This window comes from Tenrec ecaudatus, chromosome 11 (assembly GCF_050624435.1).
Source record: "Tenrec ecaudatus isolate mTenEca1 chromosome 11, mTenEca1.hap1, whole genome shotgun sequence".
Lineage (NCBI taxonomy): Eukaryota > Metazoa > Chordata > Mammalia > Afrosoricida > Tenrecidae > Tenrec > Tenrec ecaudatus.
The window spans coordinates 49,565,720-49,583,295 of record NC_134540.1 but is presented as its reverse complement, the minus strand read 5'-3'; the positions used below and the strand labels follow the sequence as shown (position 1 = coordinate 49,583,295).

General features: G+C 41.0%; 1 protein-coding gene and 1 pseudogene across 7 annotated transcripts in view; one reads left to right on the top strand and one right to left on the bottom strand.

Annotated features, from left to right (window-relative positions):
• The first annotated feature begins 153 nt into the window (after positions 1-153).
• CCDC122 (coiled-coil domain containing 122) overlaps positions 154-17,576 on the top strand; it is a 51,884-nt gene continuing 34,461 nt past the window's right edge. For 2 of the 7 annotated variants that reach the window (XM_075563033.1, XM_075563034.1), the window contains exons 1-2: positions 154-254; positions 695-800. The gene's annotated coding sequence lies outside the window, so the exon portion shown is untranslated. Of the gene's footprint in view, positions 278-694; positions 801-16,781; positions 16,964-17,576 lie in introns of all 7 variants that reach the window. The other 5 variants (XM_075563032.1, XM_075563037.1, XM_075563036.1 and 2 more) reach the window with 5 other exon arrangements.
• LOC142461265 (zinc finger protein 706 pseudogene) lies at positions 16,302-16,980 on the bottom strand (annotated as a pseudogene).

Genomic DNA, 17,576 nt, shown 5'->3' with positions numbered 1-17,576 from the left:
GGCCGCAGGGGTCGGCCGGGAGCCGCGCGCACGCAGAGGCCCGGAGACGCGGCCCGGCCCGCCCGCGCGCGCGCGCCCGTGAGGCCGCCGAGCGCGCGCGCCGGGGAATCCCCGGCTGGACCAGCGCCCGCCCCGCCCCGCCCCGCCCCCGCCCCCACCGCCGGCGCAGCAGTTCCGGGTCAGGGCGTGCCGGGAGCCTGCGCCCCGCGGCCCCGAGGCGGGAAGAGGAACTGGACCCCGGCGGGCCAGTGAAGGTCCCTCCGGCCGGCGCGGGCGGGTCGGCTGGCGGGCCCGGGGGTTGGGGAGCCGGGGCGGCGGCCTGGGAAGGAGAAAGTGCGGAGCGGCGGGCGGGAAGAGGTTCCCGAGTGAGGGGCGCGGGCCGGTGTGGGGGCGACGCCTCTGCGGGCCTGGCGACCACCCCAGACTTCCTGCAGCGAATGGGAACTTCCGCACAAACTTTCTGGGAGCTGCTCCCTCGCGCCGGCTCCGAACCCTGGATGGAGTCACCTGGGCCCCCGCCCTGCGAAGCTCTTCACGGGCCCGTGGGCCCCACCCAGGGTTCCCTCTGGGCACGGGCCGACCTTGGGGGAACTGAGATTTGGGGGGGGGGGGAGCAAGTTGATGAATTCCCCTTGTTTGTTTTATTGCTGTTGATGCCGTTCTTGTTGACAAGATCAGCGTCCTTCCCTTGCAGTGGCAACCACGGCGGCTTTCCCTTTGGAACCAGGTGCCACAGTTAAGAAGGCCCCAACCCTTAGAATTGGGATAAAGGTGCGATTTCGTTACGCAAAGCGTGCCAGGTACATTGCTTTCGAGGTGTTGAGCCTAGAGGGTGGGCAGGTGCTGTGGTCAAGGGGGAGATGCCCATTTTTCAAAAGAAGAGTGCTTTTCCCAGCTCCCACCAGCCCCGCTCCAGTCGTTCCCACCCCACAGAGCTAGTCACTTATTTAAGACAGTAAATTCAAAGCCCCACCCCAGGTACGCATTGAACCAGAATCTCGGGGAGTCCTGCATGGGCATGCCTTAACTTTGTTTTGTTTGGTGCTAAGCTCCATAGATGATTAATTAGGTTCAAACCAAATCACGACTGTATTCCCAAGCCACCCAAAGAAAAGGACAGGTCCCATTTCATCCTGTCCCTGTGTTATTCCTGTACCTGGAGTCCCCTTCTCTTCCTCCACCCCTTTACCTGCTACTTGTGAGTCAAGATCTTGAAGCAACCTTGTCTGAAAGGTGTCCCGCCCCAAGCATAATTATGGGCTGCGGCTTTATCATTTCATTCCTCCGCAAGAAACCTTTTCAGTCAGTTGAAAAGGGCAGTAACATGTGAAATTGTACACTTAATAAGGATGAATTTTATTGTTTATAAATTATGAAGGTATTTTTTAAAGAAAAAGGATTGGTTTACGGTAATCCTGAGAACTATGAAAAATGTAATTATTCTAAGTATTTTTAATTATAACCTAAGATAAATAATTGTTCACTCATTTGCCAAACTACTGAGAAAGAAAGGCCAAGACCTTTTTAAGGGTCTGTTCATAAGAGTTCTGCATTTTGTCTCCAAACCATTTAAGATTTCCCCAGAGTTGATTTATTTAAAAGGAAAATAACTTAAGGGTACTTTTGAATTGGAATGCAGATTTCTTCTCTTTAATCTCTCTTTTTAAAAAATCATTTTGTTCGGGGCTCTACAGCTCTCATAACAATCCATACATCAATGGTATCAATCTAACAATCCATACACCAATGGTATCAATCACATGTGTGAATATGTTGCCATCATAATTTTCAAAGTATTTTCTTTCTACTTGAGCCCTTGGTATCAGCCCCTCTTTATATCTCTCCTCCCCCCCCCATCCTCATGAACCTTGATAAATTATAGATTATTATTTTCATTTCTACATCGACCGCTGTCTCCCTTCTCCCCTGTTTCTGTTGTTTGTCCCCCTGGGAAGAGGGAACTCTTTAATCTCAGGAGGGGGACCATCAAAAGTTTTTTTTTGAAAAGATGGAATGGAATAGTGGAATTTTCCATAAATTTTTGAAGCTTCCTATACTACACACATAAACAACTCCCTTTTATTAAGTCTTTGCAAATATGAATTACCAATCTTAAGAAACAAACTCTTTTCAAGCTATTTCACTGATTTGCATATAATGTAAAATATTATGAAAGCAGGCAAGTACAATGGCATAAGCAAGTTTGAGAACAAGCACAAGTAATTCACTGTAAGAATGTAGAATTCAACTGGTAGAAGCTGGAGTAAGCTGACTAACTGGTGGGGCACAAGTAAACCAGCTCAATGGAGCATTCAGCATGATGGGGGTCATTCTCCACTTAACCTTTAGAAAGAGTAATTGATGAGAGAATAAGTGAAAGTTGGCTAAAGAGCTTCTATTGTACTCCATTTCAATTATTTGACTATTTCTCCTAAGGGCACAAACTGCTTGGCAGATAAGAGGGAACTATTGGGGGAAATCCCAGGTTATCCTCTTTTAAAATTTTTATTGTGATTTTTAGAAAATTTGCTTAGTGAATTGGATGCTCACTTAACAATTTCTATACCTATTACAGCCAGGCCCTGGATTATGAACAAGTACTGTTTCTGTCTTTAAGAATGTATTAGTCTGGGTACTTTAGAGAAACAAACCCACAGAAACTCATATATAAGAGAGAGCTTTATATAAAGGTTAAGTGCACATCAAGGAAAAACCCCAACCTAGTGCTGCTGAAACCCACAAGTCCAACATTATTAACCCATATGTCCGACACCAATCCACAAAGTCCTCCTCCATCTCACAAAACAGACACAATGCAGACTGCAGGAGGAAAGCCGAGTCAGTGAACATGTAAGCATCTCGGCGCTGGCAGGGGTCTCCACACAGGTGCTCCAGCACCCAGGGCTACATCAGGGTAGGTCCATGTGGCTTCTCCTCAGGGATGTCTTGCAGGAAGTGAGCCTTGCCAGCTAAAGCAGGAATCTGCTAATGCAGCTGCACCCTAGTCAGACCATCAGAAAGCAAGAGACCGGAGAACTAGAAAGGCAAGGCTCACTGAGTCATTTATCCCTCAACCTTCAATTAACCCCATATGTGTTTTATCGGGCAGGTTGGCACAATAAACTACCTCAAAGACAAAAAAAGTTGGGACTAATTAGGTATAGTTCATATCTGTTTTGTCTTAGTATATGGGATATAATGTACCTTTTTGCATAAAAAGCATTAAAGAAATACTTCCAAGTACACTAAAGCATTGTTAATTTAAGAATGCAAGAATACTTTTGTGCTTTGTTTTTAATTTTCATTGTGGTTTTTGTTAAAGTTTACAGAAGAAATCAGTTTTACATTCAGCAATTCATATATGCCATTGATTGCAGTTCCCACAATGTAGTAGAGCCCTTCCTGCTTCCTCCCTGTGGCTCCAATGTTGATTTGTCCCCTTTTCCTATTCCTTCTTGCCTTCTGTGCTTCATCCCTGAGCAAATGCTGCCCTTTTGATCTGTGCTTGATGGTTCTAAGAAGTAGATTCACTAGTGTTTTTGGTCCCCTTACAGACTTGTCTTGTTTGACTACAAGTTGAAACAGAGCTAAATTAAGTCCCAGTCCTAAAGAGTGTCAAAGAACACAGTCTCAGTGTTCTACCAGTCTCTGTCCTGGTCATTTTTATAATTTAGAGTTTTGCTCCACATTGTTCCCCACTCTACCCAGGACCTCATATTGTGGTCCCTCCCAGATGGGTCAGTAGTGGTTGCTGGGTACCATCTATTCCTTCTGGTCTCAGAGTGGTGGAGGGTGGGATTCAGTCAGTCCATTCATCCTTTGGAAAGTAGTTCCCACGTATCTGATTTCCTTCACTCTTCTTTGCTCTGCATAGGGAGAGACCAATAGTTGCACCTTAGATGACCAAGCTTTTAAGACCTTTGCCACTACTCATCAAAGTAAGAATAGAACATTTTGTGGACTCTGTTGTGCCAATTGACTTTGATATGTGCCAGAGGCCTAGTGACGCATTTGCTCACATGTTTAGTTATGACAAAGAGGTTTCATAGCTTCGTACCCTGTATGTGCTATTATATTCGTAGATATATATATAGCATATGCAAAAGCATATGCAGGAATATTCTGTCAAACCTGCATTTATATGTGTAGTTTCATTGGCTTTCCCATACTCGTTCAGTTTGCCGTCTTTGGGTTTTTAAATCTTTGCTGCTATTTTTTTCTGTTTTCCATCTCACTGATCTCTTTTATTATCTTTATTATTTTACTTTTTCACTTAATTTGGGGTGAATTTATTCTTATTTTTACAGTTTATCACACTGGGAGTTTAAGGAACTGGAGGAAGCTAGTGAGTTAAGCACTGGGCTGCTAACTGAAAGGCTGGCAGTTTGAACCCACTTGCTACTCTATGGAAGAAAGACGAGGCAGTCTGTACCTTGTAAAGGGGAAATTCTTCAACCTTTTTGACCAAAACTGCAGTATTAAATGTAACTCGGTTTTTGCTGAATTGGGCCATTCTATCTATCCAAAGGCCTATTTGGAACTAAATATCTGTCCTCCTGACAAGCTGCCATTACCTAGGGTAAATCGGTAGGGGCCATGAAGCTGAGACGGTAATTGGCCTCTCTGGTTAAGTTCTGGTGTGGTGGAAATAGATGCTAAGGAAAGGAATCGCCTTGACACTGCTCGTTTGTATCAAGTAGGTTAAAGGAATATTTCTTCATAACAAAGATGCAATTAGAGAGTTCCTTGAAAGGGTCTAGAAGCTGAGCTTAGCAGGACATTCCCAAACCCTTTAAAATTTTTGATGAGTAAGCTATTTTGGGGAAATGCTACGTCAAGATGAAGCTTGATACACATCTGAGAAATGTGGCTAAAGCTCTCTAAATTCCCACCAGTGATGTTTTATGATCCTACATGAAAGTTATAAATCTATGATTGAGAGGCCTATAATTTCCTGAGTCTATCACTAAATTCTTTATATTCAGTCATCTAATTGAAACTTGTTCCTAACTCTAACCCTTCTTGATACCATATTCAAAATTAAACAAACAACTATAGTATGATTTCATTGTTTCACAAACTATATATATCTGTTTTTGAAAATTTTTGTTTAGGTTATTTCTCACTTTTGTAAACCTTGCATCTTTCTACTTCTAGACATCTTTTTTTCCCGTTTTCTGGAAATATCTTATTAAAAATTATATTCTTATTGGGATATACTTCACATATCATGCAATTTAATCCTTCAATTATAGTAAAAAAAAAAGATTTGTGCAATCATTTTCTTATGCTCACTGTTGTTAGCTTCCCATTTACCTTCGCCCTCCCCTGCCTGGCCTCTTTGTGATTATCAATGCATTTACTTTCCTTATCAATCTACAGAGCCTGGGCTTCCTAGAAAATCATATGAAATACAAACAGGGGGCCGACAGCAAAGAAACAAAAATCCTCAACAACATAGACAAGACAAAACAAAACCTTATTCAAAAAGAAAACAAAATATTGAACACTGAAACAACTTTAAATGGGTCAAAAGGCAATCAAATACTATAGCTTACATTTAACTTCACTACATCTGCCATAATTGACTTAACAATGCTTCCTGTCTGATATCAAGGCTGTTGACATGCCTCGACTGTGGTCAGAGAGGATTTACTGGAGGCTGAATCCATGTGGGGATCCTGAAAATGGATTTGGGACTTCCACTGTTACCCCAGTCTTCCGCAAAATGAGTGTTCACAGTTTAAGTTCGAATGCCATTCCTTCTTTTAGATCTGAGTTTGTTTTATACAAACGTTGGATCACAGGCTGGTGTGCTGCTTCCATGTAGACTTAGTTGATATAACCTTACTTAGATGTCTGCTTGTTTTAAGACAAGCTGGATAAGTGATCATAAATTGGGCTTTTACGACTGAGTGGATTCTTGTCTACCGCACCCCATAAAGATCTAGTCTCAGAAACCCTTTGAGTACATCTCCTGATGTCTATAGGGCCCCTATTCGTCTGACTAACTCAGTCACAGTGGGTTTGGTTTTGTGATGGAAGCTTAAATAATTTATTTTAAACCCTTTTCTAATATAGGCATTTCATATCGCTATAATTTCTGTCTAAACATTACTTTAGATATGCCCCGTATTTTTTTCTGTTGTTGCTGTCATTAAATTTAAAATCTTTTCTAATTTTTTATGGTCTCTTCTTTGACTCATAGGTTCTTTAGAATTGTGATATTCACTTACAAATACCTAGGTATTTTCTAGCTATGGTTTTTAATGTCTACTTAACTTCTGCTGTGATTAGAGAACTTCAAATTCTTTGAAATCACTTCCTAGTTGTGTCTACCTTGGTGAGTGTTCTTTGAGCATTAAAAATGAAGTATAACCATTTATCATGTGTTCTATAAATTTTCTTTAGATTACATTGATGTATAAGTTCTTCAAGCCTATAAACCTACTGTTTCTCTGCTCCGTTGCTTTTTGCTTTGGTATTTTGAAGCTCTGTGACTAGCTATACGCAAATTTAAGTTTGTTTTGGCTTCTTGATGAAGTGACTGGCCCTCATTATTTTAGTTGTCTGTATCTTTATCTGATACCTTTATAGGTTATTGATATAATTATAGCCAGCTTTTTGACAACGGGTGCCTTCTTAATTTACTTTTCCCCAACCTTTTTTGTTTAACTTGTCAGGATTTTATGTTGATTTAAATTTATTGTGGTTTGGTTGGCAGTTTACAGAACAAATAGGTTTTCCATTGAACAATCTATCTATTTTAGTTTCATGATATCAATTGCTACCCCCACAGTGTGGATTGTATTCTGTCCTCTTTTCTCCCAGTCCCCAGTTACCATTCATCCTTCTTGCCTGTCCCTTTCTGCCTTCTGAGCTTTATGTGGGGGAATACTGCTCTCTGGTTCCTGATGGTTGATTATTTTGAGGATTATTTTCTTTGGGTATTGTTGTTCTCTTTTTGCGTCTCTTGTTTGGCTGCAGCTTGAACTCCAAGGCTGCGTTCAGTCCCAGTTTTCCCCTAGAAAGTTGTACAAGTCTCACAGATTTCCAGATGTGCTGTAGTACGGTTTGTCACTGCATCCCACAGTAGTGTCATAGCATTCCACTGTTATCCTGTTTTAAAAAGATTGATTCTGTTACGACATCACCTACTTTATTTTCATTTGTATTATTTGTGTCTTTTCCTTTTTTTCTAAAACTTTGTTAAATTTGCCAGTGGTTACCAATTTATTAAAAAATAAATTTCAAAGAATCAACTGCTAGTCTTTTAATTCTCTTGTTTCGCTGTTATATGCTTCATTTATTTCCACTGTAAATCTTCATTATTATTTCCTTTCATCTGGTGATTGTAGGCATTTTGTACTGTTGTTTTTCTAATTCTTGAGGATTTTGAGTAAAGGTATTGACTTTGAGGTGTGTGTTTGTGGCCATAAGTTGCCTTCTGGCCACTGCTCTGGCTGAGCCCCCAAAGGTTTGAATGTGTTATGTTTCCATTTTTGTTTGATTCAATACATTTTTAACTTCATTTTTAAGTATAATGCTATTCAATTTCTCTATATTTAATTTTTCCCCTTTGATCTTCCTGTTACTGGTTTTTAATTTTATAGCCTTTGATCTGAGAAGATGCTTTGTTATATTTTGTTGTTTTTAAATTTATTGAAGCTTACTGAATAGCCTAAAATAACTATTCAGGAAAAGATTCCATGTGTACTGGAAATCGATGCATATTATGTTGTTGTGTTTCATATGCTGTGAGGTCAAGTTGATTGTGTTCATCTGTGTGTTTTGGGGATTTTTTTCAGTTTCAATTTAGTTTTCTTCACTGAAAGTGTTATTTTGAATTCTTTTACTATTACATGGAGTTGTCGGGTTTTCTTTTCTATTTTGTTAAAATTTGATTTGTGTTTTGGGGAGCACTTTCTTTGGGTGCATAGATGCATATTATGACTATGTTCTTTTGTTAAACTAACCCTGTAATCATAATATAATGCCCTTCATTAATACTTATGCTTATTTATCAGAATTAATCTTGCTACTCATGTTCTTTATTTGATTGCTTCAGGAGATGCATTTTGCCATCCTTTGGATGTCTATCTTATTTTTGACAGCATATTGATGGGACTTGTTTTCTGATCTATTATACTCTTCACTGTCTCTTGACTAGTACATTTAATTCATTTATATTCAGTACAATTATCAGTATTTATTAACTTAATGCTGTCTTTTGGCTGTGTAGGGATTATTGATTTCGTAGTTCTGTGTATGTTCTTTTTTTTCATTTTTATTTTATTTTATTTTTTTAAACATTTTATTAGGGGCTCATACAACTCTTATCAAAATCCATACATATACATACATCAGTTGTATAAAGCACATCTGTACATTCTTTGCCCTATTCATTTTCTTTTTTTTCTATTTTCTTTTTTTACATTTTATTAGGGGCTCATACAACTCTTATGACAATCCACACATATACATACATCAATTGTATAAAGCACATCCTTACATTCTTTGCCCTAATCACTCTCAAAGCATTTGCTCTCCACTTAAGCCCTCCGCATCAGGTCCTCTTTTTTTTTCTTCCCTCCCGCCCCGCTCCCCCCTCCCTCATGAGCCCTTGATAATCCACAGATGGTTATTTTGTCATATCTTGCCCTATCCAGAGTCTCCCTTCCCCCCCTTCTCTGCCGTCCATCTCCCTGGGAGGAGGTCACATGTGGATCCTTGTAATCAGTTCCCCCTTTCCAACCCACTCACCCTCCACTCTCCCAGCATCATCCCTCACAACCCTGGTCCTGAAGGTATCCTCCACCCTGGGTTCCCTGTGCCTCCAGCTCCCATATGCACCAGTGTACAACCTCTGCCCTTTCCAGTCCTGCAAGGTAGAATTCAGATCATGGTAGTTGGCGGGAGGAAGCATCCAGGATCTGGGGGAAAGCTGTGTTCTTCATCGGTACTACATCGCACCCTGACTGACCCATCTCCTCTCCTAAACCCCTCTATGAGGGGATCTCCAGTGGTCGACATTTGGCCCTCGGGTCTCTGACACTGCACTTCCCCCTTCATTCACTATGGTGTATGTGTGTGTGTATGTATATATATGTGTGTGTGTGTGTGTGTGTGTGTGTATATACATATATATATATATATATATTTTTTTGCGTGATGCCTTATACCCAGTCCCTTTGCCACCTCATGATCGCACCGGCTTGGGTGCTTCTTCCATGTGGGCTTTATTGCTTCTGAGCTAGATGGCCACTTGTTCACCTTCAAGCCTTTAAGACCCCAGACACTATCTCTTTCGATGGCCGGGCACCATCAGCTTTCTTCGCCACATTTGCTTATGCACCCGTTTATCTTCGGCGATCGTATCATGGAGGCGTGCAGCCAATGATATGATTTTTTGTTCTTTGATGTCTGATAACTGATCCCTTCGGGACCACACAGGCTGGTGTGTTCTTCCATGTGGGCTTTGTTGCTTCTGAGCTAGATGGCCACTTGTTTATCTTCAAGCCTTTAAGACCCCAGACACTATCTCTTTTGATAGCTGGGCACCATCAGCTTTCTTCACCACATTTACTTGTTCACCCACTTTGGCTTCAGCAGCTGTGTCGGGAGAGTGAGCATTGTAGAGTGCCAATTTAATAAAAGAAAGTATTCATGCATTAAGGGAGTGCTTGAGTAGAGGCCCAAGGCCCTTCCGCCACCTTAATATTACACCTATAAATATAGACATATAGATCTATTTCCCTATCTTCATATATATATTTGCATGTACATGTCTTTGTCTAGACCTCCATAAATGCCCCTTGACTCACAGCTCCTTCCTCCATCTCCCTTGACTTTCCTCCTGCCCCACTACCATGCTCCGTCCCCACCTGGGCTACAGCTATACCTCTTCTCTACGCAACCTTACCCTTGATCATTCTCCACCAGGCCTGCCACTCCCCCCTCACTACCATTTTGGGTCCCATGTTGTTCCCTTGTCCCTGTGTTTGTTAACACCACTTCCTTACCCCCCTAACCTCCCCACCCCAAGTCCCTCCGGAACTGTCGGTCCCGTTGTTTTTCCTCCAGATAGTTCATCCAGCCTGTCCTATTCAGACAGACCTGTGGAGACACTAACATGCACGAAAACAAGACAGAGGAAAACAAAGCAACAGTATACAACCAGACAACAAAAACAAACCACTGACAAAGAACAAAACAAAACACTTCAGAAAAGAGAAGCTTGTAGTTCGTTCAAGGATCGTTTGCTGGCCCTTAGGAGCGCTTTCCAGTCCAGTCTGTTGGGGCACCACGCCCTGGCCCCAAAGTCCACTTTCAGCATTCCCTGGGAACCTTGCCACTCCATTCCCTTACTGTTCCGCTGCACTCCCCCAGTGATTTGCCTCGGTGTGGTGGGATCAGGTCAGGTGCAATTCCCACACTGTGTCTCCGGTGCTGTCCCCTGTCTCGCCCTTAGTCACTGATTGGCATCATTTCTCATAGTGGGGCCAGCCATGTTGTTCTCTCTGTGGACTGGCTGCTCTACTCAGGAACATCATCCTCACGGCTTCGTGGGCCAGGCTGTGTTCCACTGTCTCCTCCTGCCCCTTCATCTGCTCCCGTGTGCTCTGATCAGATATGTCCCTCTCCCGGAGCTGCAGAATCAATGTCCTTTGAAACAAATTCTTTTTGGGGGAGGGGCAGGAATCCACTTAATTTTTGGTGCTGGGGCCAGCCTCCCAGACCTCTCCACCGGTTCCCTCCTCCACGCCGGGATATTGCATTCACACCTTGCGACACTGGGTTGAAGTCTGGTCCCACTTTCCCTGTGGAGATATAAACAATACCCTCCCCTTGGGTGGATTAGTGCCCCATGCCCCCACTCCCCTCTGTGTATGTTCTTATGCTTCATTTATTTTAATTTTGATTTTTCTTATAATTCCCTTTATAGCTCTTTTAGTTCTTTTCTTCATAAAGTATCTTTACGATTTTACTCATTTTATTTTGGTGTTAAGTTGTTAAGCCAAGATGTCTTACATCACTGGGCACATCTGTCCCCATGAACACAAAGGGACATTTTTCAAATAATGTGGGTAGTGACTTTTAAGCCATGTACCCCAAGGTTTTCCAGAAAAGGACATGTAAGGCAAGGAGCCTTGTTAAAAGTTCTGAACTTAAAAATCATGCTTGCATGTTTAAGGAACAGGAAAAACTGTTGCATGTTAAGAACCTGAATGAGGTAAAGAGGTTATAATTGCATTTCACTAAGGGCCAATAATCTCCGTCCCCGAGGTGGCACTTTTTAAAGCAGTAGCCTGTCACTACTTAAATACTACAGACCAAATGGGGACTTCTTGTCTCTCTCTCTTTTTCTCTCTGGCTGCCATCAAGTCAGTGCTGACTCATAGTGATACCCTGTGGGTTTCCAAGACTGACAGGAGTAGCAGGGCCAGAATTTCTTCCATGGAGCTGCTCGTGGTTTTAAACTGCCAACCATGAGGATCAGAGCCCAAAGCTTAACCACTATACCACCAGGGTTCCTAAAAGAATTCATAGGAAAAACTAAGTGATAAAAGAATGTTTCCATGAACTTTTTGAAGCATCTTTGTGTGTCTATATGTATATATACATATAAAAACAAGAGATGATTTGATTATCGAGTACTGTCTATACATGCAGAGAAACCCTCCTGGTGGAGATCCAGAAACCACATGGGTAATGGGGAGTGTTGCTCACATTGTTTTGAATAGGAGTTAAAGAACAGGAGAGATCCTCTGGTTTCTCTTCTCATGGGCTGGAACTGTAATCTCATTGCCTAATAAGAAAAGGGAGTGGTCCCTAGTTTCAGCAGCTTCTAAGACACTGGCATAGAATAGTTACATAATACATTTTGATGACTAAGATAGTAACTACTTTTTGCTGACTAATGAGGATACAACTTCTTTCCAAAGTATATAGTTAAAATAAGACTAAAAGGTTTTGTTCTTATATTCAGTATGTATAATGTATTTTTACCCATGTTTACAGTTTGAGTTATTTTCCCATTATGCCTCCATATTTTAATTTTTGGAGTGAAACCACTCAAATTTGATTCCTTCATACTTAATGACAAATATCTACTAAAATTTAAAATACTCATGATTCCAGAACACCATTTTATCTCATCTTGCCTTTCTCTCTGTTAAGTTTCTAGCCTACCCAGTCCCAATATCAATTTTGGATATCAATCTCTCCCTCCCACATTACAGGAAAAAAAGTCACACTTAAGTGAAAATTACCACATAATTTTTTCCTTCCCTCTTCTAGTAAAATGCTCACCCTGAAATAGAAAAATTATAATTATAAACTTAAGTTACCCTGCTGCCTAGCATGTGTGTAATTGCTTCCTTTCAATTCTCAGAGCCCACGGCTCTCAAAGCCCCAGCAGAGTTTGACAGTCTGTTTGCAGAGAGGTATCAGATGAGTTTCTAAAAGTTGGAACCACATCCTTTAAAAAATCTTATCCTAAGTGCTGACATAATGCATTAAACATGTTTGTCACAGTATCTTAATACATATTAAAAACCCCAGCCCGAACCCACTGCTATCAAGTTGTTACTAACTCCTACGACTTTACACAGGGTTTCTAAGGCTGTAAATCTTTAATGGAACAAACAGTTTGATCTTTTTTCCCACAAGGCAGCTGGTGCATTTGAATCAGCAACATTGCAGTTAGCCGTCCAAAATTTACCTCATAGTACCTACCTCCAGGGCTCCCCTCCCCAAACTCTGCCATCAAGTCAATTCCAGCTCATATCAATCACATAGGACAGGCAGAACTGCCTCTGTGGTTCTCCAAGCTCTAGCTCTTTACAGGAGAAGAAAGCCTAATCTTTCTTCCACAGGGTACCTCTAGCCCATAGCAAATGCCTACTAAAGGTCAAGTTGAACCTTGTTTACTTTCCGATTCCATCACTCTTACTTGACAGCGTAGTCTTATGCAAATTTCCTGATCTTCCTAAGTCTTAGTTTTCTCATCTACAAAGTATAGGTAACAATAATATTCTACTTTATAACGTTGCTCTAAGAAATAAAAACTTTAAAAAGATAACCTAGTATAAGCATTTGGAACAGTGCTGTTACATAGTAAGCGCTCAATAAATGTTGATATTAATATAGCAGAATGGCAGTTTATTGTACCATTTATACTCCATTGTTTTCTGTGAAGCTATGATTTTAATTGGAAGTTATTTTTTATAAATGATTGTTTTTATATAATATGTAACATTATATAGTGTTTGCTCTCAATAATTTTAGGTATAATATCTTTTCAATTGGTCGTTTAATTTCTCTTTCTTTTCTGGAGAATATTTTGCATATGTTGTTCTTGTTAAGTGCCATCAAGTAGGATCCAACCCATAGCAACCTTATGCACAACAGAAAGAAACACTGAATGGTCCTGCTCCCACCTCAAATTGTTCCTGTGTCTGAGCTCCTGATTGCAGCCACCTTGTCACTGCATCTCCTTGAGAGCCTTCCTCTTTACCACCGCTCCTCCACTTTGCCAAGCTTGATGCCCTTCTCTAGGGACTGGTCTCTCTTTGCCTCTAAGGAGCGTTTTGGCCTTACTTTTACCTAGTCGGATGTGTTTGTCCTTTTGGCAGTCCATGTTACTTTCAATATTCTTCTCTAGCACCACAATTCACATGCATCAGTTCTTTGGTTTTCCTTAACAGTGTCCCACTTTCACATGCATACGGTGCTATGGAAGATACCATGGCTTGGGTCAGGCTCCTTAGTCCTCTAAAGAGGCAGATTTACGCCCTGCAACACATCTTTTAATCTCTTGACTGCTGCTTCCATGAGCACTAATTATGGATCCAAGCAAGGCAAAATCTTGACGCCATCAACCTGTTCTCCATTTATCATTGGTCCAGTGAGGATTTTGGATCTTCTTTACTTTGAATTGCAATCCACACTGAAGGTTGCAATCCTTGATCTTCTTCAGGAAGTATTTCAGGTCCTCCTCACTTTCAGCAAACAAGATGGTGTCATCTGTTTATCACGGGTTTTAATAACCCTCCCTCCAATGCTGATGCCACACTCTTCATGTAAACCACAACTTCTCTGATTATTTGCTCAGCATACAGATTGAATAGGCATTTTGAGAGCATACAACCTTGACGTACACCTTTCCTGATTTTAAACAATGCAGTATTCCCTTACTCTGTTCCCACAACCGCCTCTTGATCCATGTACAAATTCCACATGAACACAGTGAAGAGTCTGGCATTCCCATTCTTTCCAAGGTTATCCACAGTTTGTTTATTTTTGTGATCTTCAACAAAATTATACTTGCATGTGATATTAATGATACTGTTCTATAACCTGCGCTTCCTACGGAGTCATGTGTCTTTGGATTGAGTATAAATATGGATGTGTTCCAGTCAGTTGGCCAGGTAAGCCAGATGTCTGGCAGAGACGAGTGAGTGTCTACAGTGCTCATCGGCTTGTTGAACTTTCGGTTGGGACTCATTCATATGCTGGGACCTTGAGTTTGGCTACTGCTTTCAGTGCAGCCTGAGCTTCTTCCTTCAGGCCCATTGGCTCTTGCTCACATACCACTTTCTGAAGGGTGGAATAGAGACTAGCTATTTTTGGTAGCAATGCTGTGTATTATTTCCATCTTCTCTTGATGCTTTCTGCATCATTCAATATTTTGTCCACAGAATCTTTCAAGATTGCAACTCAAGGCTTGAGTTTTTTCTCGAGTTCTTTCAGTTTAAGATATGCTAAGCCTATTCTTTTTTGGTTTTCTAATTCTGGGTCTTTGCATATTTCATTATAATATTTGGCTTTGCTTTCTTGACCTGACCTTTGATATTTTCTATTCAGATCTTTCATCCATTTGCTTTAGGTATTCTATAAATAAGAGCAAGTTTCAGAATCTCTTTATTTAAAAAATCATGTTATTGGGGGCTCTTACAGCTTTTATAACAGTTTCTTCTGACATCCACTTAGATCTTTGCTTTCTTTCCTGTCTTTAAAAAAATTTTTTTTTCTTTCCTGTCTTTTTAATGATCTTTTGCTTCTTCGTGTCTTCTCACAGCCTATCAGGTCTTCTGTCAGTGTGTTGAATACATCCAATCTGTTCTTTAGATGTTCTCGAATCTGGGTGACACAGACTCACAGTTATGTTTTATTCTTGCGGACTTGTTTTAATTTTCTCCAGCTTTTCTCCGAACTTACACATGAGCAAATGATGTTCTTTTCCAAAGTCAGCTCCGGCCTGGTTTTAGCTGCTGATACCGAGCTTCTCTAATGTCTTTTCCCACAAATGTAGTCAATTTGCTGTCATGTATGCTATCTGGAACGCCTTTTTTGAAAAAGTATTTGCTATGAACAAGTTGTTAGTCTTGCCGAATTTAATCGCGGATCTCCAGCTTCATTTCTATTGCCAAGACCATAGTTTACAACTACTGTCCTTTCCTCTTTGTTTCCTACCTTTGCTTTATTTCCTGGTTGATTTTGCAATGTCCTTTTTGACAGTGAATGCCAAACCATTCCTCTTGGATGTGTGATTTCCAACATAGTAAATCATAGGATTTTCTGATTCAAATACCAGTCCATTTCAGCTCACTAATGCCTAGGATATCGATCTTTGACTTCATGTAATCTTTCACTTGATTTTTTGACAAATTCCCATCTTAGAGTCATACTTTACACATTCCAAGTTCTGATCGTTGGCAGATTTTCACAGCTGTTTCTCCTTTACTGGAGTCACAGCTATCAGCAAATAAGATTCGGAAGGCTCCGCTCCCACAGGTTTTAGCGAACTCACACCATCAAGGCGCACTCCACTCTTAAGAAGCTAGCTCTCCTCCTGTCACATTAGAGTGCCCTCTGACCCCAGGGGACCTATCTCTGGCAATTATCTGCTTCCATGTATTAGGCCTTCAGTATCTGACCATGTTTCATAGCCATGTACAAGGTTTTCAGGGGCTCCATCCTTCAAAGTGGTAGCCAAGCCCTCCTTTGCTGTCCTCAGTCTGGAGGCCCTGCTGAAACCTGGTCACTTTGGGTAACACTCTTGGCACTTGTCATGCCAGTGACACAGCTTCTAGCATCACAGCAACACACAAGCAACACACAAGCAACCAGTACAGCAAGTGGTGGATCATGCATGAAATATGAAACATAATACAAGTGGTTTGAATGAAAGTAATTAAAACTGTTTTAGTTGCTACAGTCTATTTCATTGATTATGCATTTCTAATCAATTATCAGTAGATGGCAGTAGTTCTTTTTTTTCCTGTGATGTTGTAAAATCAAAGTACTACTTTATTAAATGAGTTATTTTACACAATATGAACATCAATATAATTACAATTGTAAAAAATTTTTTTAACAAGGAGGGACTGATTTTTGGATTTTCAAATCAGAGTCGACTGTACATTGACACAGACTTGTCTTTGCATGACGCCCAAAAGGGAAGAGCATAACAATGAGCGTTTCTGTGGCCCCTTTACTTTTGCTGATCGACAGTGGGTTAGAAAAGCAGCTGCAGGCTTGTTACCTAAGGTCTGAGCCAGTAGAAGAGTCAAGGTGTCATGAATTCACCTGTAAACAACTTTATGCTTGAACACCAGCCAATTCTGGAGGAAGTGGAGTCTTAGGATGTTTGCTCTCAAAGTGCTGCTTGAAGGTCTTAGGGTCTGGCATGTGTGTCCTACAGACAGTGCAGGTATATATTAAAGCAGCTTTGGCAGCAGCCTTTTGGTCATGTCCTTGTTTCTTCTTTTGTCCAGCTTGCTTTTTGGCATTTTTCTGCTGAGACTGGATCTTCTGCTGCCCACGAGCCATATCCGGGCTGGGACAGTCCTGCGTCGGAGAGGCCGCGCAGCTTGAGAGGGCCGGCGGAGGTCGCCGGAGGGAGAGGAAGCCGGGAGCGCGCCCAGCACCGCTTCTGCCGCCTCCACCCGCCAAAGAGGCAGTAGTTCTTTATAGTTTTATCTCTTCACTATATTATCAACCTGGAAAAAACTAAAATTTCCTGATTTGGCAACAAATATTTTCATAAGAAACATGGATGGCACAAGTGGTTTGAGATTAGCCACTAACCAAACAATCGGCCGTGTAGCCTAAATTTTGGCTTTGTTGAAAGAAAGCCTGATGAACTGCTTCCATAAAGATTAGCCAAGAAAACCCTATGGGGCATTTCTACTCTCTAATGTGTGGGGTCACGGTGCGTCTACTACTGACACAGTGGCAACTGCCAACATTCTTCCATGAATAGTTGTTATAAAGAAATATTGCGGCAAAGTTTTTTCTAGTTTAGATGGCTTCAGAAATCAAAATCAAGAACTATCAATAACATTTGTAGCATATAAATCTAATTTTCCTCCTTCTTTAAGTTGCTGCAACTGTTTTAGGTATTGAAAAAATGAATACAACACAATATTTGCCTCCCTGGAGTATATAATTCAATAGAGAACATAGAAGTATAAAGTATTAAAAATAAGAAGAATAGAAATTTTGTTGAATAATACTACGTGAAAGGAATTTACTAAGTTCTTTATATGTCTTTATATGTTCTTTATATG